General features: G+C 37.3%; 1 long non-coding RNA gene across 1 annotated transcript in view; it reads left to right on the top strand.

Moving 5' to 3' along the window:
• The window catches only part of LOC147374049 (uncharacterized), a 294,066-nt gene that overhangs the window by 180,023 nt on the left and 95,269 nt on the right, over nucleotides 1-18,774 (top strand). Inside the window, exon 2 of the long non-coding RNA XR_015162381.1 lies at nucleotides 4,350-4,631. This is a non-coding gene — a long non-coding RNA (uncharacterized LOC147374049). The remainder of the gene's footprint in view (nucleotides 1-4,349; nucleotides 4,632-18,774) is intronic.

Here is an 18,774-nt window from a genome sequence, read left to right as displayed (position 1 = left end):
TTTTAGTTTTCCTGTATTCAAGTCTGGTCTATAAGACATAAAAACTTACAAAGCTAAAGTATATTTCAATGAAGAACCAGGTTACTGTATTTTCGTTTGAAAACAGAAATAAATTGAAAAATAACCATAATCTAAAATAATCATAAAGCAAAAATCACTTCCAAATATATATCTTATAGAATCCTTTATTTTTTACTCACACATCATATTTCTATCTAAAAGGAAGAGGAATTCTTCCTAATGAGATGAAATAGAAAAAGAACTTGTAGTTTCCATTTTCCTAAGGATCATGAAAATGATTTGCATTTCAGAGACTGGAACGAACATGTTTATTAGAAGAACTATAGGTTCAAATGGGACCCGTATAATCTGTCTACAAAGCTAAGTAGAACAGTGGAAGCGGTATGATCCAGAAGATTTAGGGCCGTGCTCATATAATATCCAAAGTTAGAAATCAGTTACTTTATTTGTTGGGGGGATTAAGGATTCTTTATTTTATTTATTTATTTGTTTTTTGTTTCTTCTTGGTGATGCTTTCCTTGTATGACTTAATTTATTCTATGAAATGGTTGTATAAACATCTCTCTCCCCACCCCTGTTGTTCTTTCCATGAGCATGGCCATGATCTTGGCCTTGACATAGATCTTTGCACAGATTGACTGTTTGTGACCCCATGAACTTAGCCTTCCAGGATCCTCTGGCCATCTAATTCTCCAGGCAAGAATACTGGAGTGGGTAGCCTTTCCCTTCTCCAGAGAACCTGTCCAACCCAGGGACTGAACCCAGGTCTCTCACACTGCAGGTGGATTCTTTATATCTGAGACACCAAGGAAGCCCAAGAATGCTAGAGTGGGTAGCCTATCTGTTCTCCAGGGGGTCTTCCCAATACAGGAATTGAACCAGGGTCTCCAGCATTGAAGGTAGATTCTTTACCAGCTGAGCTACCAGGGAAGTGCCATGTTATCATCACCCAGCAACATATTTGAGCAGATGAATTTGCTTTTGCTTGAAACATCTGGTTGAAGGAACTGTTTACTTATCCTTGTGAAAATCTGTTTTTAGCATATTCTCCAGTAGTGTGATACATTGTCTTTTGCAGTCCATGTGTGAGAGTCACAGTGGAAATATACCACTGAAGTGGAATATAGAACTAAATAGACAATGGAGAGGAATACAGAGAAACGGAATGTATATCATAAGTTTAAGAGCTTATGATATAGTGTTGGAGACAGTTGTTATGGTTGTGCTATTTAGTTATGCTATTTCACGTGATAATTTTAACTGGGACATATGGAAAAGGCACCTACTGTCAGTAGAATGAAACATTGCACTTAATTACATTGAAGAAATAGTCTTTGCAATAATAATGGCGAAGTGGGCTAATGATATGAGCAACATATCCTTGGACATTCATAGGATGAATAAAAGTTTCTTCATTAGAGAATCAGGGAAGCTAGCTTGTAACTGATAGTCCTAAAAGTATGAGGTGTAAAGAGATACAAGGGCTAAATAATGGAGAATTTGTTTACAGATCATAGTAGTTGGTCTGGAGCACTGAAGATGTGTTGATAAAATGAAGGAGATATGAATAAAATTAAAAGTAAGAGAAATTAATTTTGTGAACCTGTGATATTTGGGCCATGGTGTATTGAAATTTATGTACAGTATTCATTACGTCCACAACGACATAATCAAAGTGAGTGCTATCGTCAATTTAGTGATAAAGATGTCTGTGTGTGTGTGTTAGTTGCTTAGTCATGTCCAACTTTTTGCGACCTGTTGGACTATAACCCGCCAGCCTCTTCTGTCCATGGAATTCTCCAGGCAAGAATACTGGAGTGGGTTGCCTTTCCCTTCTCCAGGGGATCCCTGACCTAGGGATCAAACCTGGGTCTCCTGCATTGCAGGTGAATTCTTTACCATCTGAGCCACGTGGGAAACCCAAAGACATCTAGACCCAGATAATTGTAACTTAAGTTAGATCAAATAAAAAAAAAAAAAAAAGGAAAACCAGAATTTGAATCAATTATATTGGATTCTTTCCATTATACATGTTCATTTAAAAAAAAAAAAAAAGTTCAGATGAGATCAAAACTGTCTCTTAAACCAAAGCCTGGGATCCTCCTGGGTTGGTACATGAACTGCTTGAATTCACTGCATGAATTGTCCTTAACAGTAACTTAAGCATTTTCTCAAATTTTTTCACACTATTCCATCTCATTCATCTTATGGCTTTTGATAAGAAAGTACCCAAAACACTGTCCTTTTTTCTTCCAGTGTGAGAATTAAATGTAATAAATTATGTTCAAACATTTGGAATAGGATGAAAAAGAGGTAGCCCCATATTCTGCAGTGTTTTGCCAAAATCAGTTGTAGGCATGACATTCAGTCTTCTTCAATCATATACTAATTCAATAAAATCACTTAATGTTATATTACTGACAAAATAGCAATACTACATGGGTTTGTGCTCTTTACTAAGAATAGTTACTCTTTTAAAAACACAAAGAATATATTTTTTCTAAAAACTTACTTGGAGTCCTTAATCATAAGGATTAAATAGATTGAATGAATAATATTTCGGAAAGTGGCTAGCCAGGTATCTGACATATTTAGATTATTAAGTGCATATTAATTCACTTATTCATTCATGGATAGAATTTAATTATATTTCATTAATTGAAGCTTCTCCAGTGGCTCAGCAGTAAAGAATCTGCCTGCAATGCAGGAAACCCTGGTTCGATCCCTGGGTCAGGAAGATCCCCTGGAAAAGGAAATGGCAACCCATTACAGTTTTCTTGCCTGGGAAACTCCATGGACAGTAGACTGGTGAGCTATAGTCCACAGGGTCACAAAAAGAGACAGACATGATTTAGCAACTAAAGAAAGCAATGCCAATGCATTAATTGAAGTAAATCAGCTGTGGGGAGTTAGTTTAGATATCAAAATGTTGGTCATGATAGTCATTGCATGAATTCATCTCTTCCGAAAAATGTAAATTTGTATTTAGATCGTACCTTGTAGTGTAAAGTATCAGAAGGCAGTATCATGTCTTTATTTTGCCTTGTAAGAGCAATGTAAGCAGGAGGTAAACTGAATGCTCTTAACAAGGATAACTAACTAACCTCCTATCTGTCTTCTATTCTCCAAATAATTACCATTATTTTTCCCCTATTTATGCTTCCTACCCTTCTGAGCATTTTGACTACTACTTACCACTCTCAAATTCATTGCTATGTTTGAGAATCAACAGGAATATTAAGGGTAAATAAAACTTTAAAATGTCAAAAAGAATTCTTGGATGTAGATTTGGTAATAAAAAGATACTTTTGGCCAAAATATATTATTTTCTTAGGTTGAGTTTCCTAACAACAAAAACTGAGTGGTGTGGATTATGCAAGTGGTTTCCTAGGCAGAAATCTGTAGGAAGTGAGGGAGGCAGCACTGGGTAGGGGAAGGACCTTGGTGAAAAGAGAATGTCAGCCAAAGCCTCAGCATGGCCTCCTCTCCTGTGGATCTCAGGAGAATGGGTGGTACCACACAACTGTCATGATTTTCAGCAAGATGGCTGGACTTTCACACCCCGCTTTCAGTCAGTCAGTGACTCTGGAGGGTAAAACCTCCCAGGAATCCCTGGGGCAGGTGATGCTTGTCAGTCTAGACAGTTGTTCTCAGTGTATGGTCCCCAGATCAGCATCACCTGGGGAACTTGTTAGCAGTGATAGATTCTTGGACCTTAGCCCAGACCTGCTGAATCAGAACTTCTGGGGTTGGGGCCCAGCAGTCTCTGGTTTAACAGCTCTCCAGGTGATTCTGATGCACTGAAGTTTGAGAACTATTGGTTGAGGGTAGTTCTCCAGAGGAGAAAGCTATGAGCCCTTAGCTGCTGATCCTCAATGCATTGTTGGTTTAATTGCCCTACAGGACCCACATACATGCTAAATGCTTCAGTTGTATTATAATAAGTCATCCTTGTATTAATTACCACTGTAGTCTTTGTAAGCATCACAGTTTAATGTCTGCCTTACACGAATATGCTAGTTATACCCCAATCTGAAGAACATGACAGTCTTCCTAAATCACTTTTTCTTGGCATCCTGCTGTCCTCATCACTCCACTGTCCTACTCTGGAAGAGCTTACTCTTTGGGACTATTTATCAAATATAACCTCCCCAATCCAGAGCCCACTTACCCAATCCATTGGAATATGTCCTCCTGGCCACGATATGCCTGCCCTGACGACACCCCCAGAGCCAAGTATAAGATAGCCCCTTTGCCCCAGAGCCCACTGAAATTATTCAAACTAGCCAGTCCTGAGCCTGTATATTTGTCTTGCCTGTTTCTTCCAGAATCAAGACCCTCGCTGCTGCCTCCAGACCAACCTGGTGCTTGGTGCTTTCCTGTGTGTCCTCCTGTGGGGTGCCATGCCTCCTCTTCCCGGGAAGAGTAACATCTTATTATTATTTTATATGGCCAGCACTTTCCTGACCTGCTGGCCTTACTATAAGTCACATTTCCATTAATGTACTCAACTTGAAATCACGTCTCCATCACAATCTACTCATAAAAGGTGCAGAGGAGATTCAAAGGTGGATTGAGGAGTCATACCACAGTTTGTGTGAAACCAACTGGTAAGTCACTCCCATGGATTTGAATTAAAATTTCAAGTTTGGTGGTTAAAGGGAAAAAATATTCCAAACAGATGCCATATAAAATTCTGTCTCACATAATTCTCACAATGTGAAAGCAAACAGACTCAAAGTTCACTACAGAGCTCGGGCAAATATTTGAGTCTCCCACATAGACTTTGCCTGGAAAAGAAATTCAACTTGCCCCCTGTGCAAGGATGTAAATAATCTTTTCCTTGGAACATCACACTTTGATTGCAAGCATCCCTTTCATGCTCACATGCAAAACACAGTAAAGATTTTTATTATAAAAACTCTGGTATGTATATTTTTGGTCAAAACAAAATAACAAAAAATTCACTGTTTGCTTTCACAGTATATATATATATGCCAAGGCTGAAACTCAAGGTGATGAATAAACATTAAAAATACTGAATGTAAAACAAATGTAATTATATTACAAAGCAATTTTCCTGCAATAAGTAATGTGACATGTATTTTCTGTCATTGATTTGCATTGATTATTTTTATGAATTGTTCAGTCAGAAGCAGTGATTTATGATGTGTTGATTCTTGTTCATGAATGTATGTTCCGCTTTGAGTGAAGGTATTTTATTCATCAAGGACTGAAATTCTAAAGTATGAACACAGTCCTAGTGCTGGTGACCTTGTCTTTCAGGTATTCTCTGGTGTGCCAAACTGTGAAAATTGCAGGGGATACATTTATCTTCATCATGTGTGTTTGATAGCAGTTATTGAATTTTTAAAATTAAATAGTTTTGAGGCTATTTTAGAGTCCAAAATTTGCTGCAAAATTTTCTGTCTTATGAGTGATTTATTTGTGGGTCCAAAGCACCAGAGGCTATAAAGCTATGGGCCAAAATATTCTTGCCCTGTATATAGGTTAAAAGGTTTATCTCACTGGAGGTACAGCTAACTCTTTGCACAGATGCCAAAACACAATGATGTTTGACATGGACAAGTTGTATCACCTCCAATGGTCAGAGCTGGGCTGGACATTGGTATCTTTCTCCCTTGTGAAATACTCCATGGCTAACAGAGTTTTCAGTTACTTGAAGTTTATGAATCATTGCCAGCATAATTCAAGACTTAATTCTGCTTCTGACGTTAGCAGAACAATGGAAGGAATAATGTCAGATTGTTTAAAGGATGGTTATCTTAACATTTAAAATGGCGAAATGTTATACAGCTTATCATTCTCAGGCAAGCTAAAACACACTGTGAGTAGACAACAGAAGGCTGTATTCCAAGACAGAGAGATTTGTTTATACGATTTAGTTTATACTTGGGGGAAAAAAAGATTAAGAATCACTATTTGAAATGCACAGCATTTGAAATGCAGTATTTTCTCCAGCTGGTAAACTTTTTAAGCACAGAAAATTGCTTTACTGTATTACCACCTCCTGGTTGACTGTTTCAGCACTGCTAACAAATTCAATTAAGCATGATGATTGTGGAAAAATAAAGATAATGGTAATGACAATATTAGTAATACTGGCTATACTTTCAGAAATGTTTGTAGTTGTCTAGGTGCTTTGGATGTCTATTTACTTACTTAATCATCAGAACAACCCCATTAGGTCCATTTCCCAGGTGAGCAGGAGTTGCGCTCATAACCTATGTATGGGTAACTGGAATTGGGCAGACTGGGTTCAAATCCAGGCTCTTCCACTGGCAAGGTGGGTGACCATGGGCAAATTACTTGACCTCTGACAGGCATTATTTGACCTTGAATTTGTTGACTATTTAAAGGATCCTTAATGAGAATACTGTTTTTAATGTGAATAATACCTCTGATATGGATTGATAGCTTTCCTTCTATACTGTCACATGATTGAATTCCCTCCTGTCCACACCCACAGTGACGTTATTAGTCCAAATCCTCATTTATTTCATCTAGGCAAATCCCATTCTTTGCCCTTACCTCCAGTGATATTCTGGAGCAAACTGTACTGACTCATGAAAACACACAGTTACCTTTCCAGGACTTCTGAAATCCTATTATTAAACCATTGGCAGCTTGAAATCAGCCACAGTCGGGAGTGTTAACACCAGGAAAATCTGTAAGCTCTATAAATCAGGGCTTTCTCCATTGACATCCTGCCAGAGATTCAGTTTTCCAGCACATCAGCCTTTTTACTGTCAGCAGAGGAATATCCAAAAGCATGCACTGAATCACTTTTTGATGTGCTTCTATTCACTTTCCAATTCCTAGAGTCCAGACTACTTAGACATTGCTTATAATTATTTTTATACTTGAATGCAATCCAGTCTTTCCAGCCACTCCAGCTCTCACCTTTTCATACATGTTTATACTATATTAGAGAAACTCTTGATCTCTTATTCCTTAAACATATTATGAACTCCCTGCCTCTATATTGTCATTCATGCTTGTTTTTTTTTTTTTTTGTCTACATAGAATCCTCTTCATGTTATATATACTTAGCAAACTTATTTTTTGAACTTTGCTTCTTTAATTTTGTCTTCTAATTTGTCTAACTTCTTAAAACCCCTCAGACTCCTGGGGATAAGAAGGAGGACACAATCTCCCTTACCTGTTCTTTATAGCATATGTGTAAATATGAACATTGTGCTTATCACATTCATTTATATTTGTTTAGTTATCTAGCTTGGAGAAGGCAATGGCCACCCACTCCAGTACTCTTGCCTGGGAAAATCCCATGGACAGAAGAGCCTGGTGGGCTGCAGTCAATGGGGTCGCAAACAGTCAGACACGACTTTTCCCTTTCATGCATTGATTGGAGAAGGAAATGGCAACCCACTCCAGCATTGTTGCCCGTAGAATCCCAGGGATGGCGGAGCCTGATGGGCTGCCGTCTGTGGGGTCGCACAGAGTCGGACACAACTGAAGTGACTTAGCAGCAGTTATCTAGCTGAGTATATCCAAGATTCAAGCTGATAGTTTATTACCTAGAGTACAGTAGGCATTAGTCAAAGAAAAATTGTACCAAGGGGAGAAGGCAGTGGCACCCCACTCCAGTACTCTTGCCTGGCAAATCCCATGGATGGAGGAGCCTGGTAGGCTGCAGTCCATGGGGTCGCTAGGAGTCAGACACGACTGAGCGACTTCCCTTTCACTTTTCACTTTCATGCATTGGAGAAGGAAATGGCAACCCACTCCAGTGTTCTTGCCTGGAGAATCCCAGGGACGGCGGAGCCTGGTGGGCTGCCATCTGCGGGGTCGCACAGAGTCGGACACGACTGAAGCGACTTAGCAGCAGCAGCAGCAGGCAAGGAAGATTTTGGTCAATACTACTGTAATAGGGGAGAGGTATTGAACTCAACTAAAACAAAAGCTACAAGAGTTCTTAAGCGCTGGGGTGAGTGAGTGGCAACGTAGTAAATAATGTTGGAGAAACAAGTTGGTCAATGTGATTACTGCCTTCTGTGTAATTAGAATGATCACAATTGGGCTTCTACACTCTCCAGAGACTGGGATACAAGAGCTCTGCTTTTGTGATGTTTACATTTCAAAGAGAGAGTTTTCAGGTCTTTTTCTCTTAGTTTCCACCCCCCCTAGTTTTATTGAGATTATTGACACAAAATATTGTTTAATGTATATAAATAGTCTTGATAAATGCATATATTAAAAGTAATTACCATATAAGTTTAGTTAATATACATTAGCTCATATAATGTTACAGTTTTTTTGTAGTGACACCTTTTAAGATAACTTTCAAGTATACAATACAGTAGTATTCACTCTAGTCACCATGATGCAAATTATATCCCCAAACTTACTTACCCTAAAACTGTAAGTAAATTTCAACAATCTTCACCCATTTCACCCACTCCCCCGTCCCTACTGTATCCCCCATCTCTGGGCACCATCGATCTATTCTCTGTATCTATAAACTATGAGGTTTTCTTTGTTTTTTGCTTTTAAGGTTCCATATATAGGAAGTGGTATTGCACAGTATTTGTCTTGCACTTTGTACTTTCTGACTTAATTTTACTTAGCATAATGCCTTCAAGGTTCATTCATGTTGTTGCAAGTGTCAGGATTTTCTTTTTATTGCTGAATAGTATTCCTGTGTGTGTGTCTGTAGTGTGTACATATTCACATTTTCCATGTCCATTCATCTGTTGGTGGAAACCTAGGTTGTTTTCTTGTCTTGACTTTTATAAATAATTCTACAATAAACATAGGAATGCAATTATCTTTGAAAGATAGTGATTTTGGGGGTTTTTTTGGATGTATACCCAGAAGTAGAATTGCTGAATCGTATCTCCACCCTAATTTCCACAGTGGTTATATGAATTTAAATTTCTACCAACCGTGTATGTACATGGGTTCCCTTTTCTCCACATCCTCATCAGCATTTGCTATCTTTTATATTTTTGAGGATAGCCATTCTCATAGGCATGAGAAACTTCATATTATGATTTTGGTTTGCATTTCCCTGATGGTTAGTACTTTTCATGTACCTGGTGCCTGTTTAAATATCTTGGGGAAACTTTCTACTCAATCCTTTGCCAATTTTTAATTGGACTTGTTTTTGTTATTCAGTTGTATGACTTTCTTATAAAATTTGGGTACTAACCTATTACCAGATGTGTAGTTCACAAATATTTTCTTCCATTCTGTAGGTTACTTTTTCATTTTGTTGATCCTTTCTTTCACTGTGCAAAAGATTTTTAGTATGATGTAACCCTGCTTGCTTAGTTTTGCTTTTGTTGATTGTGCTTTAGGTATCATATCCAAAAAAGTCATTTGTAAGACATGTCAAGAAGCTTTTTCCCTATGTTTTCTTCTATAAGGCATATGAATTCAGATCTTATATTTAAAGTTTTCATCCATTTTGAGTAAATTTTTCCGCATGTTCTAAGATAGAAGGTCTATGTTCATTCTCGTGCCTGTGAATATCCAATTTTCCCAGCACTACTTATTAAAGAGAGTCTTTTCCTGATGAGGTTTCTTGGTTCCCTTGTCAAATATGAGTTGACCTTATATGCATGGCATGAGTTTATGGGTTTTGTTCTGCAGTCAAGAATACACTTGTCTAAAGTCTAGTGAAGCTGAAGGAAACATCAAGTCATCTTTTTTTGAATTTTTACTTTTTTTTTTTTTTTTGATCTTTCACATATCTCTTTTTATTTATTTATTTATTTTTTATTCTTCCAATTTTATTTTATTTTTAAACTTTACATAATTGTATTAGTTTTGCCAAATATCAAAATGAATCCGCCACAGGTATACATGTGTTCCCCATCCCGAACCCTCCTCCCTCCTCCCTCCCCATACCATCCCTCTGGGCCGTCCCAGTGCACCAGCCCCAAGCATCCAGCATCATGCATCGAACCTGGACTGGCAACTCGTTTCCTACATGATATTTTACATGTTTCATTGCCATTCTCCCAAATCTTCCCACCCTCTCCCTCTCCCACAGAGTCCATAAGACTGTTCTATACATCAGTGTCTCTTTTGCTGTCTCGTACACTGGGTTATTGTTACCATCTTTCTAAATTCCATATATGTGCGTTAGTATACTGTATTTATGTTTTTCCTTCTGGCTTACTTCACTCTGTATAATAGGCTCCAGTTTCATCCACCTCATTAGAACTGATTCAAATGTATTCTTTTTAATGGCTGAGTAATACTCCATTGTGTATATGTACCACAGCTTTCTTATCCATTCATCTGCTGATGGACATCTAGGTTGCTTCCATGTCTTGGCTATTATAAACAGTGCTGCGATGAACATTGGGGTACACGTGTCTCTTTCCCTTCTGGTTTCCTCAGTGTGTATGCCCAGCAGTGGGGTTGCTGGATCATAAGGCAGTTCTATTTCCAGTTTTTTAAGGAATCTCCACACTGTTCTCCATAGTGGCTGTACTAGTTTGCATTCCCACCATACAGATGGCTAACAAACACATGAAAAGAATTTTTACTTTTAAAATTGGAATATATTTAACATATAGCACTGTAAATTTAAGGTATACAAGTAATGTATACCTTAAAGTACTGTTAATTTGTTACATTACTATTGTAATATGGTTTCTGTGTGTGTGTGTGTGTGTGTGTGTGTGTGTGTGTGTGTGTGTGTGTGTAGTTTCCCCTGGGTTTCCCAGGTGGCTCAGCGGGTAAAGAATCCACCTTCAATGTAGGAGACAGAGGAGTGGGTTTGATCCCTGGGTTGGGAAGATCCCCTGGAGAAGGTCAGGGCAACCAAGTATTCTTGTCTGGAGAATCCCATGGACAGAGGAGCCTGTAGGGCTATAGACCATAGTGTCGCAGAGTCAGACACAACTGAAGTGACTGAGCAAACACTGTGTGTGCACACACACACACATATATATGTGTTTATATGTCATATGATTACTATCACCATTGTACCTCCATGTCACATGGTTATAATTTCTTCTTAGTGGTTGGAATAATTAAGATCTCATCTCTTAGCAAGTTTGATGTTTATAATGCAATGTTGTCTGTTTTCACTATACTGTGCATTTGATTTCTGGGACTTATTTACTACTTCTTGCAAGCGGTATGCCCATGAACATCTCTTCCCTCTACCCACAACCTAGCATCTGGGAACCACTGCTTGATACCCTGTTTTTATGAGTTTCGGTTTTTTACATTCCACATATAAGTGATGTACACTATATCTTGTCTTTCTCTACTTAATTTATCCCACTTAGCATAATGTCTTCAAGGTCCAACCATGTTGGGTTTTTTCCCTTACCTTTTATTATAATTTTTTAAATAAAAAAATAGAATATAATGAACCCCCAAATATTTACCACCCAGCTTCAAAAATTAATTCATGACCAATCTTATTTTATCTCTATTCCTACCTACCTACTTTGTCTCCAGTTTCTTTCTTTTTTTTTCTTCAGAAATTTATGTTTTTGAATTTTTATTTTGTATTGGAATAGATTTGATTAGGGGCTTCTCTGGTGGCTCAGTGGGAGAGATTCTGCCTGCCAGTGCAGGAGATGCAGGAGACATATTTGATCCCTGGGTCAGAAAGATTCCCCTGGAGAAGGAAATGGCAACCCATTCTAGTATTCTTGCCTTGGAAATCTCATGGACAGAGGAGCCCGGTGGGCTACAGTCCATGGAGTCACAGAAGAGTCGGACACCACTTAGCAACTAAACAACAAAAGATTTGATTAACAATGTATGAGGTGTTAGTTTCAGGTATATAACAAAGTGATTCACTTATACATGTATCTATTCTTTTTAAATTCTTTTCCCATTTGGCTTATTACAGAATATTGAGCAGCATTCCCTGTGCTATACAGTAGTTCCTTTTTGGTTATCTATTTTAAACATAGCAGTGTATACATATCCATCCCAAACTCCCAATCTGTCCCTTCCCCCTCCCACAACCTTCCCCCCATGACCATATGCTGTTTTCTAAGTCTGTTGGTCTGTCTCTGTTTTGTAAATAAGTTTGTTTGTATTTTTTTTAAGTTCTACATTTAAGAGATCTCATATGATATTAGTCTTTCTCTGTCTGACCTACTTACTCAATATGGTATCTCTAGGTCCATCCATGTTGTGCAAATGGCATCTTTTCTTGTGCCTCTTGGCCATTTGTATATCCTCTTCAGAGAAATGTCTTTTTAGGTCTTCTGCCCATTTTTTGATTAGTTTATTTGTTTTTATGATGTAGAGCTGCATGAGCTGGTTGTAAATTTTGGAGATTAATCCTTTATCAGTGGCATTGTTTGCAGATATTTTCTCCCAGTCTGTGGGTTGTCTTCTTGGTTATGGTTCCCTTAGCTGTGCAGAAGTTTCTGAATTTGATTTGGTCCCATTTTTTATTTTTCTTTTTATTTCCTTTATGAGATGGATTGAAAATGATATTGCCGCAGTTTAGGTCAAAGAGTGTTCTGCTTATATTTTCCTGTAGAAGTATTATAGTATTTCGCCTTACATTTAGGTCTTTAATCCATTTTGAATTTACTTTTATTGATCATGCATAATAATGTCTTAAGACTTGTTTTAACTGATAATGTGCATCCCATTAGTCAATGCATTCTAACCACATTTATGACTAAGAGCAAATAATATGTTAACTTTTTTATATAGACTTTTAGTAATTTTCTAAATGGTGACTACCAATTGATGTTATTTGGGGTTATTTTCCTATCAGTCTACTTAAATAAATGTTCCTAAAGAGCTGTGCAAAACTTTTTTTTAACAAATACCATCATATTTTGAATGTAGTACAATAGTTGATTATTCAAAGGACCCTTCAAGGAAAGGTTATTTATATTGGTGATAATTACCACAGAATTAAATGTTTTATAAAAATATATCTCTTATACTGATCACCCTTGTCTCCAGTTTCTGGAGAGGTACTTTTGGTGTTCTGTTTCTTGATTGCAATGCAGATTATACAGGTGTTCATGAAAATCCCTTAAACTTTACCTTTGTATGTGCTTTTCTGAAGATAATATTTTATATCCACATTTTTCTGATTATTATGCTTCAGTATAAAAGATATAGAAATATGACAGGAAATTTGAAATTCAGGCATTGGCTTAAAATACCTGAGACGAGTGTCTTAACTTATGTATGTGTCAGTTTCTACATGTGTAATATAATATCACTTACCTGATATATTCATTGTTTAGATCAAAAGGAATCATGTATATAAAGTACAGTGTATTAACTATAAGTTATGTGAAAATAGGAGTTATTATGAATATATTAACACTCCTAATATTCCATCTTATTTAGAGTCTTGTAACCCTGTAGTGGAAAATGATTGACATGCTCTGCAATTCATTTATGCTAAATTTATTTATAAATTTTTCCTTTATTTTTTAATTGGAGTCTATTTGATTTACAATGATGTGTTAGTTTCAGGTGTATAGTACAGTGATTCAGTTATACATACATATCTATTTTTTTCATATTCTTTTCCCTTATACTGCTACTGCTGCTATTGCTGTTGCTGCTACTGCTAAGTCACTTCAGTCGTGTCCGACTCTGTGCGACCCCGTAGACGGCAGCCCACCAGGCTTCCCCGTCCCTGGGATTCTCCTGGCAAGAACACTGGAGTGGGTTGCCATTTCCTTCTCCAATGCATGAAAGTGAAAAGTGAAAGAGAAGTCGCTCAGTCGTGTCCGACTCCTAGCAACCCCATGGACTGAAGCCTACCAGGCTCCTCCGTCCATGGGATTTGCCAGGCAAGAGTACTGGAGTGGGATGCCATTGCCTTCTCTGTTTCCCTTATAGGATATTATAAAATATTGAGCATAGTTCCCTGGTCTATATAGTAGGTCTTTCTGAGTATCTGTTTATATGTGTCTGTGTATATGTCAATGCCAAACTCCTAATTTATTCTTCCCCACTGGTAACCATAGCTTTGCTTTTTACATCTGTGACTCTGTTACTGTTTTGAAGATAAGGTTATTTGTACATTTTTTAAAGATTCCACATATAAGTGATATATGTCTTTCTTTGACTTCATTTAGTATGATAAACTCTAGATCCATCCATATTACTGCAAATGACATTATTTCATTTTTAATAGCTGATTAATAATCCATTGATTAAATATATTACATCTTCTTTAACCATTCATCTGTTGATGAACATTTAGGTTGTTTCCATATCCTGGCAATTGTAAATAGTGCTACTGTAGACATTGGGGTGCATGTATCTTTTCAAATTATGGTTTTCTCTGACTATATACCCAGGAGTGGGGTTGCATAATCATCTGGGAGGCCTATATGTAGTTTTTTTAGGTACCTCCATACTGTACTTCTTCTGCCTTATTGACTATGCCAAAGCCTTTGTGTGGATTGCAATAAACTGTGGAAAATTCTGAAAGATATGGGAATACCAGACCACCTGACATGCCTCCTAAGAAATCGATATGCAGCTCAAGAAGCAACAGTTAGAACTGGACATGGAACAACAGACTGTTCCAAATCGGGAAAGGAGTACATCAAGGCTGTATATTGTCACCCTGCTTATTTAACTTATATGCAGAGTACATCATGAGAAATGCTGAGCTGGATGAACCACAAGCTGGAATCAAGATTGCCGGGAGAAATATCAATAACCACAGATGTCCAGATGACACCACACTATAGCAGAAAGTGAAGAAGAACTAAAGAGCCTCTTGATGAAAGTGAAAGAAGAGAGTGAAAAAGTTGGCTTAAAACTCAACATTGAGAAAACTTAAGATCATGACATCTGGTCCCATCACTTCATAGCAAATAGATGGGGAAACAGTGGAAACAGTGACAGACTTTGTTTTAGGGGGCTCCCAAATCACTGCAGATGGTGACTGCAACCATGAAATTAAAAAATGCTTGCTCCTTAGAAGAAAAGCTATGACCAACCTAGACAGCATATTAAAAATTAGAGACATTATTTTGCCACGGAAGGTCCATCTAGTCAAAGCTATGGTTTTTCCAGTAGTCGTGTATGGATGTGAGAGTTGGACTATAAAGAAAGCTGAGTGCAGAAGAATTGATGATTTTGAACTGTGGTGTTGGAGAAGACTCTTGAGAGTCCCTTGGACTGCAAGGAGATCCAACCAGTCCATCCTAAAGGAAATCAGTCCTGAATATTCATTGGAAGAACTGATGCTGAAGCTGAAGCTCTGACTTTGGCCACTTGATGCAAAGAACTGACTCATTTGAAAAGACCCCGATGCTTGAAAAGATTGAAGACAGGAGGAGAAGGGCATGACAGAGGATGAGATTATTGGATGGCATCACCGACTTGATGGACATGAGGTTGAACAGACTCCAGGTGTTGGTGAAGGACAGGGAAGCCTGGCATGCTGCAGTCCATGGGGTCACAAAGAGTTGGACACAACTGAGCAACTGAACTGATACTGTTCTCCATAGTGGCTGTACCAATTTACCTTCCAAATGACCAAGTAGAAGGGTTCCTTTATCTCTACACCTTCTCCATAATTTATTATTTGTAGACATTTTAATGATGATCGTTCTGACAGGTGTGAGGTGATATATCATTTTAGTTTTGATTTGCATACCTTTATTTTTGCTTTTAATAGCAACTTTTTATCTCTTGATCTTATAAGGATTTAATTTGGGTAGGGATATCTTCTACTTTTTTAACATTTTATAGAAAAACTTCATAACAGAGCATAGTTTTTAAAAAGTATGGTAAAACTTGTACACCTACCACCTAGGTTTTCCTAATTCATCTTTTTTATATATAATTTTTTACTTCAAGTAAAATTAACCTATATTTTGTTGTTTTCTGTCGCTAAGTTGTGTCCCACTGTTTGTGACCCCATGGACTGTATAGCACGCCAGTCTCCTCTCTCCTTCACCATCTCCCAGAATTTGCTCAGATTCATGTCCATTTAGTCAGTGATGCTGTCTAACCAACTTATCCTCTGCTTCCACCTTCTCCTTTTGCCCTCAGTCTTTCCCAGCATCACAGTCTTTTCAAATGAGTTGGCTCTTCACATTAGGCAGCCAAAGTATTGCAGCTTCAGCAACAGTTTTTTTCAGTAAATATTCAAGGTTGATTTCCTTTGGGATTGACTGGTTTGATCTCTGAGGGACTCTAAAGAATTTTCTCCAGCGCCACAGTTTGAAATCATCAATTCTTCAGTGCTCAGCCTTCTTTATGGTCCAACGCTGAGGTCTGTTCATGACTACTGGAAAAACCATAGCTTTGATTATATGGACATTTGTGGGCAAAGTTTTGTCTGTTTTTTAATATGCTATCTATCTTTGTCATAGCTTTTCTTCCCAGGAGCAAGTATCTTTCAATTTCATGGTTGAAGTCACCATCTGCAGTGATTTTGGAGCCCAAGAAAATAAAATCGGTCACTGCTTCCACTTTTTCCCCTTCTGTTTGCCATAAAGTGATGGGGCCAGATATAATGATCTTAGTTTCCCTAATAACATATTAGACACCTTCTGACTTGGCCACCTCATGCGAAGAGTTGACTCATTGGAAAAGACTCTGATGCTGGGAGGGATTGGGGGCAAGAGGAGAAGGGGACGACAGAGGATGAGATGGCTGGATGGCATCACCGACTCGATGGACGTGAGTTTGAGTGAACTCCGGGAGATGGTGATGGACAGGAAGGCCTGGCGTGCTGCGATTCATGGGGTCGCAAAGAGTCGGACACGACTGAGCGACTAAACTGAACTGACCTGGGGAGCTCATCTTCTGGTTTCATACCTTAGCCTTTTCATGGAGTCCATAGTGTTATCTTGGCAAAATTACGCTGTCTGTTGCCATTTCCTCCTTCAGTGGACTATGTTTTGTCAGAACTCTTCACTATAACCTGTCCATCTTGGGTGGCCCTGCCTGGCAGGGCTCATGACTTCATTAAGTTACACAAGCCACTTTGCCACAACAAGGTTGTGATCCAGGAAGGGGTAACCTATATAAATGTACAGTGTTGTGAGTTTTGACAAATTCATGTAACCACCACCATATGCGGATATATAATATTTCCATCATCCCAAAGGTTCCCGAGTGTCAGTCTATGGTTATTCTCTGTACTCTCTTCCTCTCCGCCCACCGCCCCCCCCACTAATATCTAGAAATGACAGATACAATTTCTGTCCTTAATCGTTTCACATTTTACAGAATGTTATATAAATGGATTCTCACCGTATGTAGGCTTTTGAACTGGATTTTGTTTTCATTTAAAATAATGCCTTCGAGCTTCATCAATGTTACTACTTTTCTTAGTAGTTATTTATTTTTACTTGCTGAAATTTATACCATTATTTATCTGTACCATAATTTATCTAATCACTAGGTGGTTAACAATTTAATTACCTCCCACTTTTGTCAATTATGAATAAAGTTGCTGAAAAGATTTAACAGTATTTTTTTGGATGGAAGAAACATTATAGTCCTAAGGAGTGAAATTTCTGAATCATATGATAATCTGTGTATAAATTCAAATGTCATTGCAAAAGTATTTTCCGAGGTGGCTGTATCATTTTTTCATTGTCATGACAGTGTATATGAGGACCCTGATTAACACCTCATCTTTGCCAAAACCTGGAATTTTCAGGGGTTTGGCAGTTTTCATTATTTTTTTTTGTGATAGATGTATATATCTCACTATGATTTTAGTTTTCATTTCCATAATCATTAATCATATTGGGTAACTTCATGCTCACATGTTTATTTGTTATCCATGTCTTGCCAAGCATGTCTGTGCAAAGTCCCTCTTTTAAGAAAAAGAAAGAAAAACTGAATGTTTCTGTTCTACTGGGAAAATTGTGAGTTCTTTATATTTTCTGTTTGTGTTTTTTTAATCAGTATTCCTTACAAATATTTCTGTGTTTTCATATTTGCATTCATATTCATTTTCAGTTCCAATTTATTTTTCTTTCTTTCTTCCTTTGGGTTTAGGTTTTCTTCTCTAAGATGCAGGATTAGATTCACTTTGAGATTTTTATTTTATTTTCCAATGTAAATCTATGATGTATAAACTCTTATTTAGGCACTTACAGCTGCATCTCACACATTTTTGTATGTATTTTTTATTCAATTCAGAATATTTCATTCCCTTTGTGACTTTTTACTTGACACAATGTTATTATCAAGTAAGTTTCTAATATTCAAGTGTTTGTGGGGATTTTCCAGGTATGTTTTTGATATTTAGTCTATTTAGTTTGTTTTCAACTCTTTAACTTTGTTGAAGTTTATTTTAATGTCCAAAATATGGTCATGTGGTGAATCTTTAATGAGAGCTTGAAAGTATGTATTCTGTTGTTTTTTTGTTGCAGGGTTCAATTAAACCAAGTTGACTGATGGTATTCTTAAAGTCTTATATATCCTTAGTGTTCTCTTGTCTCTGGGAAAGAAGTGAAGTCTCTATCTGTAATTGAAATCTTGTCTATTTTCCTTTCAGTTCTATTGGTTTCTTCATAAATTTAAAGAAAATATGTGTGTCCCTATATAACTGTTATATCTTAATGAATTGGTGTTATCATCTTTATGAACTTTTCTTTATAAAGATAATATTTTTTATTCAAAAAGCTATACCATCTGATTTTGGTGTACCCAATCCATTTCTCTTCTAATTACTGTTAAATATTAAACATCTTTCTGTTTTAATTTTAGCATATCAATTTTCATATATTTAAAGTAGATTTCTCTCAGGTTTTTCAAAACCCT

The sequence above is a fragment of the Bos grunniens genome, chromosome 4 (genome assembly GCF_055505025.1).
Source record: "Bos grunniens cultivar Pamir isolate PY7600 chromosome 4, Bosgru_T2T1.0, whole genome shotgun sequence".
In the NCBI taxonomy this organism is placed as follows: domain Eukaryota; kingdom Metazoa; phylum Chordata; class Mammalia; order Artiodactyla; family Bovidae; genus Bos; species Bos grunniens.
Note: the sequence above shows the minus strand (reverse complement) of the source record. Positions and strands in the feature narration are given on the sequence as shown.